Genomic DNA, 22,547 nt, shown 5'->3' on the forward strand with positions numbered 1-22,547 from the left:
ACAGGTCAATATGTTTAAAGTTTAAGGGTTTAATCACTTTCTGCCTCTTTTACATGTATTGTGAAATTGTATTGCTTTACTGCCTGAGCTTTGCTTATAGTGTTCTCACAGTTCTTGGTGCTTGTCTCCTACTTCTGTTCTTTGTCTCTGTTTTCACTCATCACCCCCTCCCTGCAGTCTTTACAGAGAGCTAGATCTTGTAAGCAGTTTCATGGTGGAGGTTTTGTTGGGGTGTGTATGTGTGTTTGTGTGTGTCTGTATCTTTTCATTTTGTGAAACTCTAGTTCTAGCCTTCAGCCATAAGCGCACTGTAACCTCCATTGCTTTCTTGCAGAAACAGTTATGTGTACAAAGCACCATGGCAACCACACCCATGCCATTGTGGTATGTATGTCTAAGTAATTGTGGAGTTTGTGAGGATGTGTATTAGTTTGGAATGCTTTAATATTTTATCAAATATGGTCCATGTCCTCAGCCTTTGTTGACATAAGAATTAGGAACCACCAGAAATGGGAAAATGTCTAAAAAGTGACTCACATTTCAGAGGTCACTTGAAACTGGTCTGCTTTGCTTGTTCACTTTTTTTCTCAAAAGCTTATCTTGTATCTCCAGCATTCACTCAGCATTTTTTTTTAGTCCCGCAGCGTCAGGGCAGAACCCCAAATCCTTTGCTGCTCTCTGGGGCCCTCTTGACAAGAGGAGCAGCACCAGACCCCCTTCCTCCCTTCTTTTCCTTGCCTCCCACGCCTCCTTCAAATGAAGACGGATGGGTCCATCCTTCTTTACTGTAGTTCACTGTATGGGGTGTCTGGGTCCTGTCCCTGCAGCACCGCCCCAAATCTTTCGCTCTCTGCCCCACGTCGACTGGGCAGCACGACCCAATCATGGCACCCCGTCAGTCCTGCATCCACTAGACAACCTTGTTACACCACTATACGTATGCTGCTTAGCCAGAGAGAAGAAGGAGGAGTGAATGGGAGAAAGATACTTGGAGGGGAGTTTCTCAGAAATTGTAAAGACTAAGGAGTTTGTGAAAGCAAAAAGCTGACAATGAAAGAGATATATAGGATGCAGGTAAAGTCAGACAGAAAAGTAAAGAGAAAGGGTCTACATTCCTCCATTGTGGGACAGTTGGTGTCTTTCACATCTCCATGCCGACGGGCATCCTTCATGAGCGGGACGGCACATGAATGGCTGCCATGGCGGGCCAGAGACAATCGTGGAGGTTGCTACGGGAGACAGTGACTTCTCCCCCCTCCGCCCACAGTAAAAAGTCTTTTCATGGCAGACAGGCTTCAGAATGATGGCCGCCTCCTCTTTTGTCTAGTCTGGTACAGTACCCCCCGCCGCTGAGACGGACGGCTCAGAGCTAGCCGTGCAGACGTGGGGTGGGCAGCTGTGACCGGGTTTGGCCTAAAGTCTGTCTGAAGGGGGCCCAGCAATGCAAAGCTATAAAAACACAGACTTATAGGTGACAGAGTGGCAGACTGTTCCCTTTATGTGGCCTATCACAGAACGTCTCAAGCTTAAAGATATGCATTGTTTTTACTTCAGCTTCAACAAACAGGGATGTACATTGCTGAAATGCAGCACATCTCATTCAAGGTTAAAGTTGTAGTGGATAGAAAATTTGTTTTTGGCGTAAAGAGAATTCCTGCTGGTTGTTCTATGTCTTTTGTTGACATTCTGCTGGATGGAACAATGTAAAACCCCAGGACCCCGGGTTTTGCTCTCACTGGGTAGCATTGCACTCATCACTCGCAATGCTAACCAATGCTGGTACCTGTTACATTTAGCTGTTCAGTGATGTTGCATTAGTGGCAACATCACATCAACGTCACATTTACCCTCCCAGCACTGGTGGCACTGTGTGGTAGGGGAATCCTAGCTACTGTGTGGGAATTGGAAATGACTAAATATTGGGGTGAAAATAAAAAAAAATACATGAAACCCAACCCTCTACAATCTCTGGGAAGACAGATGTCAAAACACGTCTGGCCAGTTACTTTCCCCTGTGATAATCACATCCTGTTTTCACACGGTTTCACTGTGTAAAGGCAGAATTTAGAGAAGAAAAGGAAAACAGTGAGAGGAGAAAGAGTATGAGAGAGGGGACTGGAACATGCAGAGTTTATAGCAAATTTGAGATGAAGGGAATAGAAAGTGCAAGAATTTGGTATTTGGACAGCAGTTGATGATCTCACTGTCTACAGGGCTTTCTCTTCTCCCAAAACCCACGGTGGAGCCTTCCTACTATCTGGTAATGTTTGAGTAGCATCTCAGTGCTGTCTGTTACTGCTAACCTCAAATGTCAGCATTAGTTTAAGCATCACTCTTTATCTGATTAGAGATAGAACCTTTTTAACCCCTTGAACAATCCTCTAGGTTTTTCATTCAGTTGTTAATTTAATTGTGTCCCAGTGCTTAGAGTTTCAGTAGATCAGTTGTAAAAGCAATACACAGAAAAGGCACCTAACCTACACATAACTGTTAAAAAAGTGAGTGAGACTGATGCTTCTTCATCCTTTAGTCTTTTGGAGCAGTGAGTTCCTTTAATTCGATGTATCTGGTGAAGAGGGTGGTATCTGCTGCAGAGGGTTCTGGGAAGTTGATGTGTAAAATGCAGAGTGGTGCAAAGTAAACGCTCGGTTGGCAGTGATTAAAGCCAGTGCGCCGGTAACACGGCCCGGTAACGGAGACACTAATGAAAGCTGGGCTTTAACGGCTGCGTATGGCCCTCGTTATGGGCACCCGCGCTGAAAGAATATACGTGCTGCCTCTAGATTACTGGAATTCTTCTCAAATTGGCCTGCCTTTCTGCTTGGCATAGGAATCCCTACTACCATTCCCCCCCTCCTCTCCTCTCTCCATTTGTCTGACTTTTGCAGAAAGTACACCCCCCCAGTGCACACACACACATCCTTGCTTGCCTGCACCCAGGCCCCCAAAGCCTGCACTTAGACAAAATCAAGCGTACAGACTGGCTAACCACAGCCGCAATACAGCATCTGTCCGCAGGGTGAGTGTATTTTTAAAAGTGAACAGTTAAATTCAGGCTCCTGAATCCATGGAAGATTGTAATTAGGACTGTTACATGTGCGCAGACCCTAAGCCCACAATTACATAATGCGTTCTATCCCAAAATAATAACCTAACGACACGGTCCAATTAAAGTGGTAGTGCAAGGGCAAGTGGAGTTACGGCTACACGAATGCTGGGAATGGATTGAAGTTCTGCCGCTTTCTGTTCATTAATTCATGCGTTTTACGAACAGGAATCCTGATTAGTAGGATTGGTTAACTTTAAATGTTGAGCATGAAAGTTTTGGGGCCGTGGGTAAAAGAAAAGTGCATAGGAAAGGGATGCATCGGGCATTGAAGGGGCTTTTTCTTTGTGATAACTGGGTTGGAAACGGGCGCTGTCTGCATTCACCCTGGCGTCACTATTCCCATAGTCCCTTTACACCATGTAACCCCATTCACCCTCATACATCACAACACACCCCAAACTGGAATTGTCATGTGAGACTTCCTACAATTCACTACTGTGTCATAAGTGACATGCATTCCTACGTAGGTTATATTTTGTAGTGTCAGTGCTGCGCTCCAGAACAATGCCAACTTAGCTCAGAAACGGACCATGAACCTTTGATTCTGGGTGAAGAGGGATTAGAGGAAAGTTCACCATTGTTCTCCCAAAGAGAAATTGTGTCCGTGTTAGCCTTTCCCTTACATTGACATATAGTGTGCTCTATTGCTAAACCTTAAACCCAAAGCTTGGAGGGGGAATATGTGTGTGTGTGAGAAAACATAGGCAGATAAAAAGACAAATTTGTACTGACCAGGATTGACCAGGATTTCAGAAAAGAGGCCAATCCATTTGTGTGAACAACCTTTTTTTAATGCAGCACTGTTGTATTTGTTAAGAAATAGGAAGATATACAGATAGAAAATTAAAGAATGAAATAAAAGAGAGAAGTCTAGACAGTGGGAGTCATCCTGTGCTCTTCCTGTAGTGCAGATAGCAGAAAAGCTGATCTCCAGATTGAGATCAGCCCCTGGTCTGTAGAGCTGGAAAGATTAGCCTTTATCACTTACCCTAGAGCACTGCCACATATTAATGCACTTAGGCGTAATTTAGGGAGATGTGGCCTGAAAATGCTGATGGTGGCTCAGGTTGAGGTCAGGGCGGCCTTATCAGCCAGGCTAGTCTAAAAGACGTGAACTCAGACAGGGAGGGAAACTCACAGCAGATAACTGGCAATGGGTTTGCTGTGCTAAATTCTATGTTGTCGCTTTTGCTCACAGACACATAATGTTATTTTGGGCCATTTTTATTTGTCCATTTATCTTCATCAATTTGGACACTATGTAAAAGACGGCTTCAAATTATGTCACAATGTTAAAATGTCTAAAGGAACATCTTGCTTTCTACATTGCAAACTGTGTCAAGAGACTAAAAGGGATAAGCAGCCTGTCTCAGTCTTGCAACCCTGAACAAATGAACTTATGGCACTGAACAAATGGAACACAGAGGGCTCAGAGAAGGAAAAATGAGGCGAAGAAGAGGAATCGGAGCAGTGCGTTTTTATTAAAACATCTTCATCTGCTTATGCTAAAGTATCTGGCAGTGTGAAAGCAGCAGGCTGAAGCTCGAGAGGCTCAAAACCAGGCTCACCATGTGTGTCTTGTTAAGGGCAGTTATGACAAATGGCAGCAGCTGTACAAACTAATCTCTCTGTAGCTTTCACACATGGCGCCCAATTAACAATGGGCCACTGTCGGACTCTAATCCACAACCAGCCAACCTGCCCCTACTCCTGCTGGCCCTAGCCAACCTCAGAGTTTCAGAAAGAGAGAGAGGGACAGAGAAGAGGGGTGATGTGTTTCGGTTTAATCGTCATCAGATTTTCTGTGTGTTGGTATAGATCAGACAAGTGCAGGTTTGTTGGAATCAGTGTAATGCACACACACACACAAACACACACATACAAATAAATACACACACATTTCCCTGCACACAGCTGCAGTGTCTGGCTGGGATGTATGTGCAGAGGGAAGTGGCTTGTCAGGGGCTACATTCCCACTGGGTTTGTAATGATGAAGTGCATGTTGCAGTGGTCACTGTCAGCTGGACTGCACTCAAATGAATACACACTCTTCATGAGACTAATGGCTTCCCATTCCCAAGCTGGCATACAAATGGTCAGAATGAATGACTGCTTCCCTCATCCTTCCCTCCATCTCTAGCTTTCAGTCCTGTTAGTTCTCCACGTTTTACTTACTTGATTACTAGATTTAAAAATAATCAATCAAAATTACTTGACAGATTGGTAGTGCTTAGTTTGTATAATACATGTTTTACATTTTCATTTTGGTCTCCTGTACAGTAGGAAATAGAGTCTAATTGACACACCCATTTACCCGTTTATTTTAAGTGCTTGTGCACATACCAGGTACTACCAACCCCTCAAACTGTGGGCTGTCTAGCAGAGCAGTCAACACACTGTTCAGATTTGGCTCCCCTGTTTGTGTCACAAGCCGTCTCATTAGCATTATACTGCCCCATCTAAGTAGCTCCAGCCGCAAAGGTACCTGCAGGTCAAAATTGTCAGGTTGTGGGATGCAGTTTCTTTTGCTACTTTGAAAATGTACTGAGGCAGCCATCTAATTTGACTACAGACAGCAGGAAATAAAAACGAACTGCGACATAAGTGTATAGCAATCCTGATTTCAGTAGCTGAAAACCTAAAGACAGAAAGGCTGGCACAGCAGATTACAGCTGAAAGAGAGCAGGGAGGAGGACAGTGGGGAGGAGTGTGTGAAATTTGAACTCAAGGTGAAGTAAATGTTAGCTAACTTGTGCAAAAAGGGACAAATGAGAATGAACAGATGTTACGTTTTAGGATTTCTGTAACAGGGCAGAGGACTAATGAAATACTATGGGGGTGGGGGGCAGTTAAAAGCAAAAGGCACAGAAATCCCCTGTTCTGAACAGGGCTGTTCAGACAGGGTGAAAAGTATGCTCTTGGTGTGTGATCCTAATTGGCTTTATTTGGTATTTAGACCAAAGAATATCACATTGTTATGGTTCTTACTACTATATTGTACTATATTGCTAGTAATATAACTGAAAATGACAGCCCAAGTTGCAGCCAGAGAATGGTTGCTTTTCCGTAGATGTTCCAGTCTGCGATAGTCTACTCTGTGGCTTTTAAAAGTCATTCACTGGAAGCAGTAGGAAACAGTTCACTGTTCACTGACTGTCCCCTTCAGTGTAGGACAGTGTTCTTAAAAAGTAGGCTCTCCTGGATGTATGAGAGATGTAGATGGAATAAAAAGAATGCGGTAAAGGGAAATGATGCTGTTTGTCAAGCATGAGGTGTCAAGGGAGTGCCAACAAACCTGAATGAATGGAAACTGCTGAATGAAAAAAAGAACAGATTTTTTCCACTGCATCCAAGAATGATTAAGCTTAGCCCCTCTGGCTGTGAATCCCAGCTCATGGACAAAGCCACAGAGTTCCTGCCCAGACCAACAGAGTGAGAGTGTGAGAGGGCATGGCAGCAGACTTGGAAAGAGTGTGGGGGAGTCCTAACCAATACTGGCAAGAGTAGTAGTGACTAACCTGGTTGATTTACAACAGTCACACACAGTAGGCCAGACATGTTCCTTACCTACCATATATTTAGTTGTTGTTCTAGCCTAAACAGTTTTCTGAGGAAATAAACACAATCACAGAGATGTAACTATTCTCAGTTGAATTGGTGGGTAGCTTCATAAATGTGTCTGTTGTAAAATATTTAGTTTTAAAAAAGGAAAAAAATACACCTGGATCAGGCGATGCATCAGAGAGATACTGTAACAGGGCAGAGAATAGAGTAGCTGTATTATACCCGCTGCGTTTTTTTCCCCTTTTAATAAGGATTAATCAAACGATGAAAAGCGATCCGCCTGCAAGGAGGGAAGTTGGAGGTAAGCGGATCTGCCGTGCCCTTAAGAAAGTTTATGTAATGTGAGAATCTCCTGGCACACATCTTAGCCTCTTTTCTCTTGTTTTTTTCTTTTCCTTCTTTTTGGTCCATTTTTTTCCTCAAAGCTATGGCAGTTGCTTCAGACATGTAAGATTGGAAAGAGTCGGACAAAGAGGGTTGTGGACTTTGGACAGAAGGTTTGTTGTGTTAGTTGTAGTGTTAAAGCTTGTACTTGATGAAGTAGCAAGTCTTAGATTAGTTATTGTGGCAGGGCAGTGAGCTGTAAGGGCCTTTAAGCAGACACACACATGCACACACACATCACAGCAAGAGATCTGCTGCACCTGCGGAATCAAAAAGTACAAAGGAACACCGCAAGTCATTCTGCTTCTGCGCCTGTCCGGCATCTCCCAAGGAGATCCGATCACCATGAGAGTACAGGCTTGTGTCTGTGTTTCAGTGAGCGGAGGGCCAATGTACAAATGACTGGTTTCTAATAAATGACGGTGAATCTTGCAGCTATTGCGGCATTCTGTCCTCTCATGAATTGTCATGAAACCTTTATAGGATCTGTAAATGAATGTGTGCTTATGTGGAACTTTAAAGCGGGAGGGAGACTCAGGGTTCATGACAGGACTCTGAATGACGTGTTGCAGCGTTCCAGGTGCATTGTGCACATCTGATACTGTAGTCATATGAACAACACCTACACACAACTTGAACAGAGCTGACACATACACACACACACCCACACACACACACAAACACACACAAGCCCTACGGGTTAATCTGTCCAGAAAGAAGTTTAGACTCATTTTATTGATGGCTCTGTAAGATGCATGTTATTGCAGGTTCACTGCACTCTATATAAGTGCTCTTTATTGATTCTTTAAGATGAGTGTGAAGATCATTCAACATTAGAGAAAATGTATTCTGTTGCTTGCTTGGTAGATAAGACAGAAGTAACACTAAAGGATGTTGTGCTGGTTGACATGGTGATGGTTTTAATGGCAAAAGTTGAAATTAACTTTTCAACTTTTCAACTAGAAATTCTGAAAATACCCATGCTGTACTAAGAAAAATGCACTGTGATGTAATTTATAACAATAACATGCAGACCATGGCACACAGTTTCAACAGTTTTAATCCAGATCCAATTCTTAGCTATGCTACGTTTCGGCCAGGCATGCCTTTATAAAGTCTGGGTTTCCAGTGTGAATTAGGCACCCCATTCTCGCTTCCTCAGTGAATGAGGAACATGTTCTCACACTATAAGCTGTCATGCAGTCACATCGCCACAGACAGTGTGTTGTACCCCCACAGAAAAGGCTTTAAAACATTCAAGAATAGGGCAGTATTTGTGGGACCCCCACCCCCGACGTCTACGTCTTCATCGCTGCTCTTTGTTGGGCCGCGGCGGTCCTGTGCACTGAAAGGACTCCGCCGTCACCTGCCAGACCGTAGGAATGTTAATGCCATGGCCTTGATAATTGGATTTTACACAGACCGTCTGTGTGGAACCCCCACACACACACACATACGCACACGTCTAAGCATGGACCCTTTGGCTTGCTATTGTTCGGACCCTGCCTCAGAAAGACCTCAATAGAACCTGACTGTGTTTGTATAAGGCCTCACGACTTCATAAAGAGTGTTTACAGTGTGTGTGTGTGTGTGTGTGTGTGTGTGTGTGTGTATGTGAGTGTGCTAAACTGAGAGAAAGCTGAAGAACAGGGCATTGTCTGTCTGCTGGCTGTTATCTGTTATGGGTGTCCCTGTAAAGCTAGAAGAGAGGGAGTGAAAGGGGGCTGAGTGAAGAGAAGCAGAGCGGAGAATGAGCAGTGCCGGCTGGGCACATAGCAGGGTCCATCGCAGGCTCCAGACACACTAAAAGGTCTCCATTGAAACTAAAAGAAATATGCAAATTAGAAATTCATTGTTTTTTTTAAAAGCATTGATGCTGATACCAATATTTCAAGGGTTTGAAAACGTTTAAAAGCCATTAAGCCATTTTACTCAGCTTCACTAAGAAATTAAAATTATATCAATTTAATATTTTGAGAATAGTTGGTTACACATGGTTTTGGAACAAAATATTTGCAGTGTGGCTAATAACTTATATAAAGCTGATATTATACTGTTTAAAATAAAAGATATTAAAACTTTCTTTGTTTGTATGTTTGGACAGTACATCATTTTATTTATTAGTGGATTAGGTTTTCTTGAATACAGTGTCTAACTTTAAATTTAAAGGGCTATTTAAAATAAATATCAAAATGTAAGCTCAACCCTCCAAAAGAAAAGACAGAGGAAAAGACTCCCGTGTGTCATTCGCTCTCACCATGGTCAGACACCAGTCAGCTTAAGCTAAGCTTGGCTTAGGCATGATGCTAACTTGCTAATTAAGCTTACAGCTGAAGATATCCAGGTGGAATTTGTGCTTGTAAAATTTAGTTATGCATTGCATTTATCAATCTTCATACTACTGTGTATTCTTCATATAGTCAACGGCATGCACCAAACTATAATGAACGTTTAAGTGACGATAGGGATGAATACACATACTGTTACACCCCTATTCGTCAGCTTTGCTTTGCCAAAGAGGTAAATGCAACACTGTAAATGACTTTATAAGTAAGCCCTATGCACAGTGAGTCAGTAATAAGTGTCTTACATGCAAAGTGCAGTATTATTCATTGTACTCTTAGGGTGTTCATGTATTTGTAGACATGTTCTAGTTCTGTTTGCTGTATTGGGAGTTTTAAAGTCCTGATGCAACTAAGGATCATTAGGGTTGTTCCAGTCGTGTTTATGGAGTGTGTGACCAGAGAGCAGTGAAGGTGTTAGCTGTGTGTGTATGAGTAAGTGTGTGTGTATGTGTGTTCAGGATGTACAGGCCGTGGTTGCCTCCCCTGCTCGGGGCCTCTTGCTCCGTTTCCCCAGGCTGTAGCTCACTCTGCTCCAACATCTCGGCTCTAGTGACCTAAATTCTTTTAATTCACCTCAGAAGACCCTGCTGCCCGGCAACCAGCTGCACCCTCCCACCACCCACACACACATACACACACATAAATCCTTTCAGAGTTAGCGTGCAGCTAATGTATGGTTTGTTTATGTATAAGCGTTCTTTCCTGTGCATACAGTAAGAGAACAGTGGCGGAGTTGTTCTCACTAACTTTCTTTCCTGCAAGTTTAGCTGAACAAATGCTGTGAAAGTTTGTTTCTCTCTCTCTCTCTCTCTCTCTCTCTCTCTCTCTCTCTCCCTCTCTCTCTCTTTCTCAAACACTTGCATTTTTTTTACACAAAAAACTCCAACGCAAGTCAAAAGGATGTGTTGTGTTTGGCATACCCTCTTTATTTTCTTGTAATCAGTGTCAGAGTGAAGCATTTAGAACAATTACCTCAGCCAGGTTGACTCACAGCTGTAGTTTTGGCTCTCTTGCGGAAGAGAGAGTGGCTGATTCTGCCAGAGCCTCGCCTCATTTCACCTTCCCCAACACATACCCCCATCTCACTCCTTCTAAGGTGAGCCAACAAAAAAAGAAAGAACATTTTTTAAAGAAAAAAATTGCTGCGCAAACATCACTTTCTTTCCGGAGTATCGTAATCTGAAATATTACCATGTGGGTAAAGCTTCAAATTCAAAACATGACTGAATGAAATACTTTTGCATTTAATGTGCTTTTGAGTGAACCTGTACAAACATGATATAGCATTATAATAAATGGAAATAAACTTAAATGCAGTTAAAAAGACAATATGATAAGATAAGAAAATAAGATAATATGGAATGGAATTGTAAAACTCCTCTCTGAAGGATTCTGTATGGACTGGCCAATCAAAATTGAATTGAATTGAATTAAATTGAATTGCATTGATTTAAATTGAATTGAATTGAATTGAATATCAAAAATTAATGTTTGTTGTTGTACATGGTATATGCATTAACATATTAACATTAACATATGAACACAAGCCACTACAAATGAACATATAGGCCCTATGTGTACCATATTGAGACATCACTGTACTGCTACACCCATATCACATTCATTTAACGAAGAGTTGATTAGCTGGAACAGGTATCGGATTGGGCTGCCTGGAGGAGAGATTTAGAAATGGTTAAGCTAACACACTGGCAGATGTAAAATCACAGTATATTCCATTAATGTTTGTTCACATTTGTGTTTATTGGTATAAAAATGTTTACTGTCTGGATGAATTGCCTAAGACTTGGCCTAAGACTCGCACAGTACTGTATGTTTAGTTTCAAGTTTACTGTCAAACTGTTTTCATACAAAAGTATGTTTCTCTCTCTCTCTCTCCCTCTTGCTCTCTCTCCCACCATCTCTCTCTCGCTCACACACATACTTGGCTTCTCTGCATGTTGGCCCAGTTGTTTCATTGAGCTGTGGAAGCGGTAGGTGAGCCCTCCGCAGGCTTGACTGTCAGCCAGAGGCTTGTTGTTATTGGAGCAGGCTGCTGTGGTCCACCAGTTGAAGCAGCTGATTGGACAGTTTCTACTCGGCCCCCTGTGAGTCCAGGCTCGCTCCATAAAACAAAGTCCAGCACAAGCCCTGACCACCAGGATAGCCCACTGTCACGCTGTTTCTCATACAGTAACACAAAAACACACACACACACACTCACACACACACCCACCCACACAGACTCACATAAAAACACACAGAGATCGTAAAGCTGTCTTCTTCATACCTTCTCCAAAGTGCATCTGGTTAGAAATTTACAGTGAGATAATCATCAACAGTCGGTTCACATGTTGAAGCTTCAACGGAAAGGAAGTGCGGACTGCTAAACTGATTACGGCAGCACCAGAGGCATGATACATTATCAAGAAAGTTCAAAGGCCAGGCCAGGTGTGTAACAGCTCAAGGAGGGAGCTGTTGGGAGTGTTCTTTTTTTGCTCTTATTGGCTTGAGGAGATTTGAATAGTGTATCTTCCAGAGCTTTTGCATAAACGTCCTCAAGCGATGATAACTGAGAACATTCAAGGTGGGTGAATAAGCTAATGAATGACCATACTGAATTATTAAATCCTGTCAGTGTGTCTCCATTTACAGCCTTAGTAGTGCTGATATGAACTTAACACTTTAGGGTTGTCTTAGTTCTCCAAAAGCATCTATGGACTTATAATTTCATTATTTTAAACATTTCACTGTCCCAGTTTGAAAGCTGGTGAACATTAAGCTGTATGTTGTGTGTAATGTGGGTTTGCAGCTGCACATGTACAGTGTGTGTGTAAGAGAGAGAGATGGAGTATTTATAGTGAGATGTTGCGGAACGCGCGGCCCGATCGTAAAACACCTGTGTAAACATTCAGTCTATCACTCTACTCTGAGGAAATAATCCAGTCCTCTCTCTCTCTCTCTCTCTCTCTCTCTGTCTCTCTCTCTCTCTCTGTCTCTCTCTCTCTCTGTCTCTCTTCTCTTTCTTGCTCACTCACCTCTCTCACTCTCTCCAGTACTAGGTCAGAACAAGAGGAGTTCTCTGTGCCCCTCCCTTTCCTGCAAATAAGAAAAATCTCCCCTCCCTCATTTTCCCTCCTTTTTTTCCTGAGAAGAACAATGAGGACACGCGCTGTTGGGAGGGGCCCCTCAGTGTGGCCCCTCCAACCCTTATATCCTCTGTCCAGGAAGAGTGTGTGTGTGCATGTGTGTGAAAGAAAGAGAGAGAGAGAGAGAGAGAGAGAGAGAGAAAATGAGAGAACGAAAGAGAGAGAGAGAGAGAGAGATGCACGTGGACCACAGGGGACCTCTAAATGTCCGTAAAGGGGGCTGCCGGAGCGGAACCCATTCCCAGACCATCACACACACATATGCACGCTCACACGCATGGCCGTTGTGCTTCACTACTTTTCCTGTACAGGGGAACTCCAAACCCTCACACCCTCTTTATACCACGTCAAAAGTGACAAACAACACGACTCTGCCTGATAAGATCACATTGCCTTGGCTCTTTAGTGTAAATACCTCCAGTCCTCTTGGTAGTGCCCTGCATGCCCTTGCAAGCAACAGCTGTATTATGCAATGGTGTATGGTTTGAGTATGGGAAGACATCGTAACTCTCAGAAGACGAGCACGTGTATAATCATTTTGCTGAACAATTCAAAAGTAATAGCATACAAATGTAATGGGTGTTATCTCCTTGTATTATAGGGTTCAGATCTACACTTTCAACAGGATTTTTCAACAGGAATCCCTAAACAGCCGTAATCCACAGTATTTATGCCTTTACCCTGTTGTGTATCATTTAGCTGGTACGTACAATTTACATTCCACCTGTATGACTTCATCGGCTCTCACTGTCTGTCCGTCCATCGATCGTCCATCCAGCTGGACCATGCAGCTCAAAGCGTCCTCAAGAGATCGTAAGCACAGTGCACATGTATGGCATGCAGCGGACGCAGGAAGTGTGCTAATCGCCATCGCGTTTTCCCTCTAGCCCCCCGGCCCTGCGAGTTGTGTCTGGGCTCCATGTAACACTATCTCCAGCGAGGAACACAAAATGGAGGGCTTTGTGAGGGGAGATTAGCTCAGGAGGAGCCCCCGATAAGGAAAACCAAACAAAGGCAACCTGAAAATGTTACAAGCAGGCAAGCACAAACAGGACACATGTCACAGGACACATGGCACAGGGCATACACACAGAACTTACTGCTCTCACTAGTGTATGGGATGCTGTTAAAATCAATAATTTGTGTCATGGGTGCCATGGGTGCCCAAGACTCATTGATGCGATTCATGGAGGAATTCATGGGTCCATGCTTCGACAGGTCAGAGTTGTTTTGGACTATTCTATTTTTACTTCTGTCCTTCCATTATATTCTAATATTGACCATCTAACACCTGAATAAGACATGCCATTTAGATATAGGGCTGTCTTTCACAAACACACTAGAATTATACTATATGAACTCTTTAAATGACTGTTTAAAGTCGCAGAACAAGTTAAATCATCATCACAGATTTAGGCTAATAATTAAGTAGGATGGTAGTTCAGATAGTAACAGTAATGAGAGGGTGATGTGGGGTCACCAGTACCTGTATTTTTGCTGGTAACAACATAGAGTAAATAACAGCTACAGAGTTTCATTCTAGTCATTTTATGCTCGTTGTCACTGTGCCACTGAGTTGCATGTTGTTGGAGACATTATTGTAACTGTATTTAGAGGTCATATGCGGCTGTTGGACCCTCTGTGTGAAGCAGGGGCCTCTTGTTCTGGTGGCTGAGGCTCATCTGAGCCTTTAATGAAGAGCAGTGGCGCTGCTGTAAATGCAACAGAGGCGCAGCTCCTGTCCCTCTGCTCTCACCCGGGCATGCAGCCCGAACACCACCACACACCATATGCGTCAGCCAACCGCAAAAACTCGCAGCCATTATGGCTCTCCAGCTATCAGATTGAAACCAGGGACAGGGGTGTTTTGAGGCAGAGAGGACTGATTCAGTCAGTGTGTCCTCATGAAGGAAATGAATCAAATCGAAAGTGAAAAAGGATTCAGTTTTGGAGAGAGTTATTTTCATACAAGAAGAATAGCATGTATGTTATTTTGCTCCTTTATGTAATTGTAAATGTAATTATCTGGTTATGTAACTTAGTTTACTAATTAGTCAATAGATTGTTTATGAGTAGTTATTGTTTAATAATAAAAAAAAAAATACAGTGTTGCGTTCAGAAGACGTCAAAGACCACGCCTCGTCATTTTTCAAGTGGACTGCTGGTGTGCATACCTACATGTCTCGAGTTGGAACGGGGACGTGCACACTGATGTTTTTACTACATGGGCCAGTGTTTGTGTTCAGAAGCAGATAAACCCCTCTTACTCCTCTACATGTGTTATGGTGGGCTCAGCGCATGTGTTCTGCTGAAGCACTGAAAGCTACACTAATGTATATCTGTGCTAACTAAAACCTTGCGCGCCTACCACCTCACTTGCTCTCTCTGTGAAAGCTCTTTTTCTCTTGCATGTACTTGTAATCAGGAAATGAGCTTGCATACCAGGCTCCAGGCTTGAGAGTCACCTGCTTGAGTAGCTGTAAGCTCTCACTGTATACATGACTGTCAAGCTTCAGAGACTTCCAGCTTTTAACTCTTCCCTGCCTCTTACTCTCTCTCTGTGTCACTTAGCTAGGGCAGAGCACAAAGGCTGGCTTTATGTGATGAAGCTTTCATGCAGCTTGTTGCTGGACAGTTAGCACAAAGGAATTTAAAAATACTCCCATTAAACATACTGATTGCACTAGTTAGGAAGATTAATAGCTAGGGCGTTTATGTACGCTATATCTTTCTGCTTATATAAATTCATCTGCAGTGCTATTTTACCTAGCCACGTAACGCCAACCTAAAAGCTTATTTGGCCTTCAGATATGCTCTTAAAAGTGTGAAATGCTCATAAGCAGAGGCTGTGTGTTTCAGAGGGAAAGGAAAATTCCTTTTCCCAAGCCCTCTTCACTTTGGGTTTGATTTTCTTTCCCTCCTTCTTCACTTCTCCATGATGGTCACTCACCATGACGCCCGTGTCCAGTTGGTTTTAAGGTGTAGGGCAGTAAAGAAAAAATGGCCAGCCATGTTTGGTTCACTGTACAAGCTCTGGAACTTTCTGTACTTTGATGCTGTACTGTAAGACCAAGTAGGGCATGCCTAACAGTCTGTATTGAACATGTTAGTTCAGCTTATTGCATTACATAGAGCCTAATGCGAGTGTTATGATTGTTGGTCCTGTTCGTTTAGCTGTTTAATGAGTTGATTGGGAATGCGGTGGCATGTCTGCCCCCCACGATGCATGCTGTTGTTCAGTTAAACGCAGTCTGTGGAAATGCTGAGTGAAGAGTGGGTTGAAAGTGTTTCTGTTTTTGCTGCTGCTAAAGTGAAGCTGTGTTGATTTAGCAAGTATGATGTCATCTGTACCCTCTTGGGGAGATTGTGTCAATATACACTGCCCGTAAAAAAGTTTGGGAAATCTTGCCTTTTAGAATATTTTAAATATAAATGCACGTTTTCTCTGTTGGTTTTGCAGTGACATACTAATTAGAAAGCTGTTTAGATCTTCAAGAACAAAAAACTGAAAGAACAACTGATAAAAAACACATTTCATCCCGTGTTTGTGTATGGGCCGAAAACAAACTTGTCATTGGGGCAAAACCTGCCCTTCATACCAAGGAAGACAATAACCTTTTAATTTATATATATAGTTTTCCCCAAACCTTACATGCTTAAATACATCTGTGTGTTTTACCAGCCTGTTGTCCAAGGCTTATTTGCTGTTTCCAGCCATAGATTTCGGTTAGAGGGGATTTGTAAGTTGCTATAGACATGCTTGTTTGTTGCTAACACACTGTTGTGTGCTGTTCTGGTGGGTCAGTGCTTTTGTAAACCATGCTCACATTGGGCTAACCGTCGCACGGGATCAGTTCTGAGTGCAGGGCGGGAGACCGCAGTAGAAGACTTATCTCCCGAGCAGACGCCTGTCATCTGCTGGGCCTAACAGAGCGCTCTTTCATTCCACCGTCCCCCGAAAGAGGCTCCCAGAGATTTAAGGGCCAGCATTGTTTGTGCTCTGTGATGCTTAATCAGTTTGGATTGGACACCATATTAAAACTCTGGCTGTAGTGAGGAGGACTTGGACTGGATGCTTATTTGTCCCCTGTGTGTCTGAAAAGGAGGGGCTAGATACTGTTATGGTCGTAATACTGGAGGTCATAGTAAGAGGTTAAACATGAATTGAAAAGCTGTTGTTCAGAAGTTCATAAGTGCCTGAAATAGAAATAATGTTATTCCCTGATTAATCATTGTAACATGTTTGTGTTGTATCTCTGATATGAGTTATGTCTCTGGTATTTACTCTTTATACAGATTATAGTTCGTATATACAAGGGGTCGCCATTTTTAACCACTTTGCTTTTTAAATATTTGGATTGTAAACGAATACTGTTAGAAAATCCCAGCTAGAATGTGTTTGTTTATTTGTTCGTTCGTAAATTAACAGCAAAAAAACTGATTATTTCAAACTATGTTGAGATTTGTCTTTGTGGTGTAATTGTTGACCTACAAAAAACACCTTATACTATAAAAGTATTCAGCTTTTTGGTTTCAAATGTTTGCAAACACAGCTTTATTTAAATGTGGCCATTATGTTTAACATGAGATGTAGTATTAGGTACTTCATGTCCTTCATCAATCTAAAATGTATTTAACATATTCAGTTACCCAATTCAGACGGAGATGAGTTCACATGTTGGTAACATTCAAGCCAACAGCCAAGCTTGCGCCTACAGTGTGCATTGTTTTGCTTTACCCCTGATATCAGTGCATTTTCACACTCTGCATTAAACAGTGTCCTTTAGCTTCAGCATCAATACATGCTTTTCCACAGGTGAAAGATATAATAGAGTGTTAGATCACCCGTACTCTGTGCCCCCTTCCCTCTCCATCTGAGGCCCTTAAGAGCTGATTACACAAATGTTTACATCTTCAACAGAGTGCCAAAGGAGAGATAAAGGGTGGCTGATGCTTATCCCCTTCCCACACAGTAGAAGCCACTAAGATAGAACATAAACCAAGCCTCGCAGCCAGACTTTCATGTCCTCTGTTACAGTTGCAGCTGCTCAGCTCACACCTTAATTGACAGTTTCCAGATTGGGGTCCCATCGCTGGTTCTGAACGTCAACTTGCTAACCGCACCCTGTGGCCACGGGACTCATGGAAGTGTCTTTAGCTGCAGCACGTTGGCCTAGTCATTGACACAGGGTTTTAATTTAGAGTCATGCTGAAAGTGTGGCGCTTGTTCCTATTAAATATTTGATGACCCAAAGTCGTTCAAGACAGAAATGGCCAGTGTAAAGCACTCGCTTGTTTCAGGTTAGTTGTGTGGAGTTGGAACAAAAGAACGGTGTCCATGCACTTTTCAGGAGGAATGGTTGGAGGCCCAGCACAGGGGTAGTGTAGAGGGCTAAATTTAGCCTGATCTCCGGCGCAGTGCTCTACGTGCATGGACTCACAGCTCTGCATACAGTACGCATGCTAATGATGTCACTTTTCAGCGCTGTCCGAAGCAGTCAATATGTCCTAGGCAAAATATCACCAGTCTAAAAATACCCTTGCACGTACATGTGTGTGTGTGTGTGTGTATGATTTTCTTTCTTCTGTTTTTGAACCCTGTAGATTTAAGTCTCCACAGGATTTGTTTGCTAGTCTAGGGAATGTGATTCAGCAAACAATTTCATTTGCATTTGTATTTGCATTCGAATCAGTCTCCATGTGGCAAATTTGTGTTCACTGAAAAGGTTAACGGACCTGGCTGGTTACTTTGGCCTTATTGCTCTTCATTCAGACTAAAACCTAATTTCTAAAAACAGTTACTATCATGCCTTTCCATGACTCAGGCACTGCTGGCCTCCAGCTCATGTCCTAAGCCAGTGTTTTATGAATTGCTGATTCAGATATTCAGCAGCCCCTGACACTTGGGGTGTGCACTTAAGGGTTAAGGCTGCAAACATCTTCCACAGAACTGCAGCTGCCAAGGTTAAATAAGGTGATAGGAAATTGTTTACTTGCTGAAATGTTCTATCTAGTTTGGCTGGTTTTGTCGTGAAGCCTGGCCTTCTTGGGGCTATTGGGAGGTTTGTATAAGTTGTGTTAGAGGCCTGTTATCAGTCGGGATGGCAGTCAGTGTGATTGTGCCTGCCTTTTAAAGATGTAATTATTGCCTTTGTTTTATCAAACTGCCTTTCTCAGTGAAAAAGCACACAAGACCTTTGGATAATAAAAACAGCTTCATTGAAGAACACTTGGAGAGCAAGGCTAATAAAAAAAGCTAATCCTAGCAGTTAGCGTTCATCCCTCTTCATTTGTTTGCCACTCGGTTCTCCTTGGGTGGAGATCCTCTGGTGACATCGAAACAATTTGAGTCAACAGCCCCAAGTGACATCTAATCCATCGGCTCTGCCTCTGCGCACCCGCTGAGCCGCTCTTATTGTGTTTGAACCAGACTGTGTTGTCTCACCGCGTTTATGACCCAGTTTATCTTCCATTAAACGGCCCCTGATAAGGCAATCGTCTCAAACTGTGCCGCCTTTGCCGGCTGTTTGCTCTTCGCTAAAGCTGGTTTGCCCAGAGCCCATGTGAGTCCCTCTTCTTCCCTGAGTCCTGGAGTCCTTCTTTCTGCTGGGCCCATGTGCTTGCACAGCGCAAGAATGTACCGCCTGGAGAAACGGGGTGAGACACGACTGAGTGATGATGGATGGGCCTTAATGTCCTAGCTCTGTCTGCTGGAATCTGCTGGGCTGCAGAGACTGAAAGCCGATTCTACAAAGCCCATTCCTTGCTGTGAAGCTTTCAGTGAGCTAGATACTTGCCTTTCCGGATTTTACGAAGACGAAGGTTAATCTGCTGTAAAACAGGGAAACCTTCCTTTACGAGGTGCTAATGGTGTGTTAACGCAAAGTAACCAGTTCATTTAGCTGGTTGTTTATTTATTCTCTCCAGGCCAGAACAGAATGGTGACAGGTCAACCAGCCTGTTTTACTTAGTTCCTTTTGGCTGATTGGAGGAAACTAGCAGTTAGTTTTCAAGTAATACATCATTTGGAAGTGCTAGCCGATTTTTACATTGTGAAAGCATTTGAAATGTTTCACTTTCAGTTCAATTATGTTTTTCCTTTTCCAATAAAGGTAATGTGTCTGAGGAAAAGTATGAGTAAAAAATGCTTATTTTTTCTACAGGTCCTACATATACTGAGAACCTGTTGACTACATTTCTGTAGGTCATTACAAAAAGAAAATAATGATGGGTAATTGTAAATCTTAGAAGTAGGCCGTATTTGTATTCGTTTAGGTAACAACATTTATGCATGAGTCTCTAGATCAAAATGTAAGCGTTGTAAAAAACGTACATTTAATCAGACATGTCTAAACTTTTGACTGGTAATGTATATTGAAATTCTAGTGTATTTTCTAATTCATTAGTTTAAGTGATGGTGTTTAAGTAAGTTGCAAGTTCTCTAAAGCCAGTTGAACACAAATTTGGGTCTTGTGGACTGCCTGTAGCCTGTTTTGATGGTATCTTTGTATCCTGGTATCTTGATCTGATAGTATCTGTTTACTTTGCGCAGGAACTTTTGTCTGTAGATGTACAGGTTTGGTTTACACAGCGCTGTAACCTAATGCGAGTGCATCAGGGCAACAGTGTTACTCAATTAGCTATCGCTGTCCTGAGCGCTCGGGTAGCCGTGGCAGATGCGTTTACGGGCAGTTGTTGTGTTTATGGTTTCCTCTGCAGAACCTCTTATTAAGGGCATGGGATGAAACGAGACGTGATTTAGGGAGGCCCGCCACAATGCGAGTGGCCGCAGCCGTCGCTTCCTACCTTTGTGTGGACGAGGACCCAGAGGTGGGGCAGCGGATGCACAGCCCCGGCCCCCGGCCCAGCAGAGGGAAGGAAACTCTGTGTCAAAGGCGGCCCTGTTATCTGAGGCAAAGGCACACTCTCTGCTGCAGCAGCTCTGTCAGGGACTAGATACAACAAACCAGGGGTGTAAAAATCCACAGTGCATCAATATGAAGGTGTCTATAAACTTTAAAATATCATAATTGATCAAAAGAAAAGACTATAAACAGAGAAATGGTCTGTACTCTCTGTATTCTTCGACCCATTTTGTTTATAGCATAAACTTATTATTAAACTAAATTATTTATTAACATATTTAGGAACCCATCCAATAAAGATTAACTCGTTACAGTGGTACGTTCTTGACATTGACTTGTTGGAAGCAGCAAAAAGGATCTGAATGACTTTCTTTTGTCTTGTAGTGTTCCCAGTATGCTGTTTTTGTCTTGTGGGGTTCCCAGTATGCTGTGGTTAGTATCTACCAAACGTGGTCCAAGGAGAAACAACCTTGCAATTAACAGAACTTAAAGGATCCGCTGTTTACATCTTGGTGCCAGATTCTACAGCACACCTTTAGAGGTCTTGCAGAGTTTGTGCCTAGACGGGCAGAGCTGTTTTTGGCAGCACCAGGGGGACCTTGACAAAATTAGGCAGGTGGTTTTACTATTATGATACTGATCTGTATCATTTAATATTTTATGTTTTATCTAAACTATTTTTAATAAAAAGAAATATATATTTTTTAATAGTCTGCCAAACCATGCTGTATTGTACTACTGTGTCAATATCTCCTTTAGTCACATTTGGTACAGTTTCATATTTTCTGCAAGCATTGAATCGCTTCCTAAACCATAACTGAATCGCATGTCAATGCTTGCACCCCCACAACAAACCCACTGGTGTTTTCCTTGATTTAAAAAAAAAAATTTTCTCGCCTCCTAAAATGTCCTCAAGCAGGGCTTGCCCATGGGAGAGATGCAGTAGGACCCGAGCCTTCTTTCAGCTCCCCTCTTCAATATTTGTTTTTGCTCCGGCTGTGTGGTGCGCAGGGTTTTCTAATAACCTTGAGAGAAGCCTGTGCAGGCCCCAGTTCAACGAGTGCATATGGCATATTTCTGCTCACTGTGCCGAGGCTGCCCCCTGACAGAGGCCCCCCACCCCTCACACGCGTGCACACACACACACACAGAGGTTTTTTCTCCTGTGCTAAAGAGTGCTCCCAGCAGACTGTTGCTGTACGGCTTCTCACAGACTCCATGAAGGAAATGCATTATGTGTAAAAGGAATTCCATATGGTGACATACGATCTGTGTAATTCCTTCAATTGATAAAAAAGCCCTACCTTTGCGTGTACCGTTCTTTGTGTGCTCAGCATGAATAGCTTAAAAGAAGCCTCCCACTGTTTTTTCTTTCTTTTTTTTCTCTTTCCTTTCCGCTGGTTGTGTGACTGAGGCCTTAGCATTACTGCACTGTCCGTGCTGTGACTGTGTGGGTTCCAGAGTTTGCCATGGCGAATGTTTGCAGACAGAGGCCCGGGGTGTTCCAGGTAAGCCGTGCCAAACTCGAGTGGCTTGGACGGGGCCCGCACGCGGCGGAAGGGGAAGTGCTTCAGCGCCTCTGCCAACCCGCCCTGGGATGGCAGCCGAAACCTTGCTGCCTGCTGCCCGTGTCAGTGCTGAGTCTCGGTTGTCACCACGGCTGCACAATATGGACAAAATATCATATTGCTCTTATGTTGTGTAAATATGTAGGTAGATTTGGAGAGCACAGCTCATGGTAAATTCTCAAATTGCACATACTGTACATATTTATGCTTGCACACAGTGCATTATACATCAGTACAGAAATAAGAAGTGCTGTGGTCAGCATCAACTGAAATATTGGCATTTGATGTTGTGTTGAGGATTTAGGAAATAAATGTATTATTTTATTTACGTTTGTTGGGTCACATTAATCAAAACCCCCAGTTAAGATTAATCAAGGGATGCTTTATCTGGATGCTCTCAAAACACAGTAAACAAATTTTCCTGTTTGGTTTATAAACTTGAAATAGCATATTGCTGATTTTGTAATGTTACAGCAGGCAAAGACCATGAATACAATATTCTTTCTTCTGCTGTAGTTACACCACTGTTTGTTCCTCAGAATCAGCTACAATGTAACCACGTTTTA

The 22,547-nt window shown here is 42.9% G+C and overlaps 1 protein-coding gene across 3 annotated transcripts in view; it reads left to right on the top strand.

Moving 5' to 3' along the window:
- LOC140562343 (nuclear factor 1 B-type-like) overlaps positions 1-22,547 on the top strand; it is an 87,965-nt gene that overhangs the window by 13,284 nt on the left and 52,134 nt on the right. The gene's annotated exons all lie outside the window — the stretch shown is intronic.

Source organism: Salminus brasiliensis, chromosome 9 (assembly GCF_030463535.1).
Source record: "Salminus brasiliensis chromosome 9, fSalBra1.hap2, whole genome shotgun sequence".
Taxonomy (NCBI): Eukaryota; Metazoa; Chordata; class Actinopteri; order Characiformes; family Bryconidae; genus Salminus; species Salminus brasiliensis.